The sequence below is a fragment of the Montipora foliosa genome, chromosome 1 (genome assembly GCF_036669935.1).
Source record: "Montipora foliosa isolate CH-2021 chromosome 1, ASM3666993v2, whole genome shotgun sequence".
NCBI classification, from domain to species: Eukaryota; Metazoa; Cnidaria; class Anthozoa; order Scleractinia; family Acroporidae; genus Montipora; species Montipora foliosa.
In genome coordinates this window covers 40,203,143-40,208,142 of record NC_090869.1, presented here as the reverse complement: position 1 = coordinate 40,208,142, position 5,000 = coordinate 40,203,143, and the positions used below count along the sequence as shown (strand labels likewise).

The window sequence follows — 5,000 nt, the reverse complement described above, 5'->3', positions numbered from 1 at the left end:
GGTTGTCAATAGAGGCAGGCTTGGTGCTTTCTTTCATTGTGTTCATACTGTTTCAGTTCTTCGTTAATACACTATTCATGAAATGCAACCACCTCTGAGTTATTACAATAAATATGATGTTGGGAAAGTATCAAAGTTGAATGTTGTCTCTGAGGTAACGAAATGCATGAGCGCAGTCATTGACATCCAATGCCAGGGGATCAGGAACTATCTGCTCACATTTGGCCCTAAATTCAGGTGATAAAAAGTCATCATCACAAGCAAGTACATCAGACAGCTGGGCAACCTCCTCAAGCTGCTCTTCTGTTACTTTCCATCCTGTAAAGACAAATCAAGACATCATTTTCATTATGGCACACTCATGTTTCCTTGTCAATACTATTTCTGTGCCCTAATGCGATGGTTGTTCCACACCACATGAACAAAAGTGTCTATTTCCTTCTACATCATGGGAACCATCAAGTAAGCAAGTAAGTGTCTGAAAAGAATTGTAACAGAAGAAGAGCAATTAAATTAAATAAGTGTAAACAAATGGGTTCAAATAATGAGGGGTCTCTAGCTACAGGCCTGTGTCCCACACACCAGTGATGCTTATCTCTGGTTTCCGAGCCGCACAAAATAACAAGAATAGCTACTTCCCCTGAGATGAGATTATATTCCACTGAAGGACTGTTCGTTATTTTTCTCTTACAGGTTTCGCGGCATCCCCTCCTATTCATTGTAGCTCATGTCAGCATTCAATTGACGATTTCTACACCCTCTCACATTTTAGATTACTTGGTTGCCATTTCCACACACATTGCTAACTGCATTTACAAGTTTAATGTGATAAACACTATATGATGGATCCTTGATTCTTCCAAGTCTATATTTTTCCTTTTTTATTATTTTTCTTTCTTTCTTCCTTTTTTTTCGATTACTGTGATACCTGTGTGTGCTATTGTGGGGATCATAATAGCCTTGGTCTTTGAGGAAGTTCAGTGGATGCTTAAAAAACGTCTCCAATCGTTCATGCAACTCTCTCCACCACCTTTCAATCTGTGATTTGAAATAACATTGTTTAAGTGTTAAGTAATAACTTGACAGAATTTTACAACTTTGACAACATGGCTGGCTGACTTGGTGCATATGTACAGCTGCTACATATAGTGGAGAAAACAGCAGATGGTGATTTTCCACCTCACTAACCCAACTGAAAACCTAGTATTTTAGACTTTAATATATTTATATGCCTACCTGGTTTGATGTGGATGGTCCATATATCACCGTTTCAGCAGGATCCATGTCATCTTCATGCTGCTGACGAAGGTAGGCATGCATAGTAGCCATTACACCAGTTTCCGTCCCTTTGTCAACCCTGATCATACTAGCCATTAATCTGGTGTTAAACAGGTGCTCTAGGTAAAACCGACCAATAACATTAGGATCATTATTGGTCATCCAAACCTTCACCCAAAGGAGTTTCCGACTGCAAGTATCGATGCAGCCGTAAACTGCGATCGGAAAGGTGCTGTTTTGGTATCCCATTAACTTATCGTGTCCGTCGAGTGAATGGACCCAATTTGTTCCTCGCGTAGTGAAATGGCCTTTCTTTTTCTTTTTCTTGAAGCAAGGAGCCCTTTCCTCCAAGGAAACTGGATCGACGTTTTACATCACAGCGTGTACTAAATCTCGAGGTACTCTCAAATCATGAACTTTCCTTAGCTTTTTCTGCATTGCTCTGTACCCTAGCAGTCTACCTGGACCTTCCATTTCCCGCGTTACTGCTTCCTCTACCTCATCCACTGCGACATCGGTATCCGTGTATCTTATATCAAAGTATCGAAGGCGCCTATCTAAAGTTCTCACGCTCCAAGCATGGCAATCGAAATCCCTTAACATAAAATCTAAAATCTCCTCGCGGCGAAGACCTTCTGTCACATAATCTTTCAGCTTTTCTTTCAAGTTTAAGTCCTCTTTCCAAGAATCATTCCTTATTCTTGCTGCCACCATCTTGGAAATAAAATCTGCCCCCAAGGCATCTTGGTCTATGGCAGTTTTAGGCCACCGTGTTATAATTTTCATTTGCTTTTATTTTCATTTGTTTTCGTTTGATTTTACTTTCGATAAAATTACATTTTAGACAAACAGTTTTTCTTTGATTTCATTTTACTTCTATAATAAATTGTTTTTGAAAAGGAAATAAAATAAAATAAAACGAATGAAATGAAATACAACAAATAAAGTAAACTAAATAAGTAAAATGAAATATAATATAAAAGGAAAAAGATGAAAAAACACCGAAAATCCTTATGGCAGCTCTAGGCATCTAGAGACATATCAATTTATGACAGAATCAATATCGTTAAAACCGTCGCGTTTCAAAATTAACGTTTATTTGCAACATACTGGACACTCCACCTGGCTTGAAAAAGCTCTGAAAATAATATGGGTAAAGCCCTTGTGCTCTGACAACAGTGGACAATGGAAACTTATTCCACTATCCTTGCTTTCGAACGTAAGAGGAAAACGTCTCTTTCAATGTAACAATGACCTCAAATATTTATGTATCAATGAACACTTACCGAAATTCTATCGAGATATATTAATACACTGGCAATACTTAAACTGTACAACGCCTCAAGATAAAGAAGACATTTTAAATCAAATAATTTGGAATAACCGTTTTACAGTCAACTCCCGCCTTGCGGACACCTCGCTATTACGGACAGCCCGCTATTACGGACAGCAGCTAAATCCCTGGCGAAAGTTATAGACGTTTGACTGAAATATACTCCCGCTATTACGGACTTACGGACACTTTATTCGGTCCCAACGTTACAATTGTATTGTTTTCTCTCTCGTTATAGCGGACACCGAGCAGCATCTTGGAAAATTTGCACACATATCAAGTCTATTAATTTTTTCTGCTTTTTTTGTTTATAGAGGGGAGTTTAAGTTGCTAATGAATTTAGTCTCCTTGGCGACAAAGTGGGGGGAGTTGCAATTCAAAGGAGACGTACACAGAGCCGATTGGAACGATATTTCAAGGCAATGTGATAGCTGATGCAATCACTAGCTGATGTTCAGGTTTTTCCTTGAAAATAATTTTTTTTAGAAATGTAGGTTACTGTACTTCAGTACAGTAGGAAACCAAAACGATGATGGGCATTGCTGCAAGATACGATGACTGTTTTTTACGTACTTAGTACTGTACACAAAGGGTACGTAACTCCTGTTCTGTTAAGTTCTTCTGTTTGTAAATAAAGTTCTGACGCTCTTTGCGTGCGACAACGGGTCTGAAAAAGTACTGGAGTTAATGAAAATGAACACACCTGTGACCCCCTTCTGTAAATATGGTTTAAATTAAAAATTTTCACGCACCCCGCTATTACGGACTCTCGCTATTACGGACACCAAATCGTGGTCCCGAGGGTGTCCGCTATAACGAGAGTTGACTGTATACGAATAAACAATTCATCTGTTTATTATCGAATCTGGAATCAAGTCGGCATATGTAATTTTGCTTGCCTTGTAAATAACATAGGAAAGAGTTTTTTTGTCGCTTAGAGCGTGCAAAAATTTAAAGTTAAATGTAATTTTCTGCACTACCTTAGCTTGTTGTCGGCTATACCAGATCAGTGGGGGGAAAAAGCCTAAAAAGAGACGACCATCAACATGTCCTGCAAGCACTCAACTCGCGATCGATAAGCTCACGTGCAAGACAGTGTACAGCACAGATTAGCCGACAGCAGTGCCCATCTACGGCAGAGAAAAAGATTAATATGATGCGCTTTAATGCACAAAGGCAACAAAGCGTTTACTCTTTGCCATTTCATGTAACGAAAGAATTGAAACTATCCATTTTTCAGTACAAAATAATCCACAATATACTATATACAAATAATATGTTACGCAAAATGAAGAAAAAACCTCACCCTTACTGCCCATATTGTACTAATATCGAACAAACCGTTTCTCATCTACTCTTTTCGTGTTACATTGCGAGATCGTTCAGGTCTGAGTTTACTACTTGGTTTAATTCGATATCACCAGAACAGAAATCTACTCTTTCTAAAGATAAAATAATATATGGGGTGTTCGACGACTGGTCATCTTGTTTAACCCTCAATCAATTAACCTTAATCGGAAAATAATTTATTTGTACTAATGCCTTAGATGATAAAAGACCTCAGTTTTCTGATTTCATCACCCTTGTACAAGATAAAATTGACATAGAAAAATATATCGCACTCATGACGAAAAAGAAAAGAAGAAGAAGAAGTCATCAGTGAGATTAAAGGAGAACCATTTGAAGCTGTAGCAGGAGTTAGTGCGGACCTCCCAAGACACGCTCTACTAGGACTTTTTCCAGCTTTATACGACCTCTTAGAGAATGAAAAGCTATCCCCAAAAACAGTTAAATGCTAACAAGGACATAAGTAAATCGAGAATTGGAGCAGCGGAAGAGGTACAGAAAAGAAGAAAAGAGCTGTGGAGTGCAGCCAACTATATTTGAAGTTGTAAAAAAGGAAACCCCAGATATTGCTCAAGAATTTGGAAACGTGGATATAGACAGCCTCATTGAAGCCCCAAATGAAGCAATGGTAAACAAATCACGAAGTGAGAGGAAAAAATAAAGAAAACTTTATTCTACTATGAAGACTGACTTAAAAACAGTGGAAACAGACTAGATGGACCCAGAGACTATAAAAAAAACTTCAGAAGATGGATGAAGCACCTATGCAGGCTATGCCAATAATAAAAGATCCATTTACAAGAACTTCAATGGATATAGTTGGTCCCCTAGAACGCAGCAAGGGTGGAAATATGTTTTTTTCTTTTTTTTTTTTTTGTATTTGAGGCGGTCCCAAGGGCCATACAACGCAGGAAGATGACATAACACGCCTCACGTGAGGAAGCACCCCCTAAACGGGGCCGGCTCGCCAAACTCGCCAGGGAGTCGAACCCTGCCTTACGGAAAAAACCACAAAGCCAGAAACCGGTGCAGGTCAATCCAC

At 38.8% G+C, this 5,000-nt stretch overlaps 1 pseudogene; it reads right to left on the bottom strand.

The window, feature by feature from the left end:
• Nucleotides 1-130: 130 nt before the first annotated feature.
• Nucleotides 131-1,992, bottom strand: LOC138006395 (uncharacterized; annotated as a pseudogene).
• Between the last annotated feature and the right edge of the window lie 3,008 nt (nucleotides 1,993-5,000).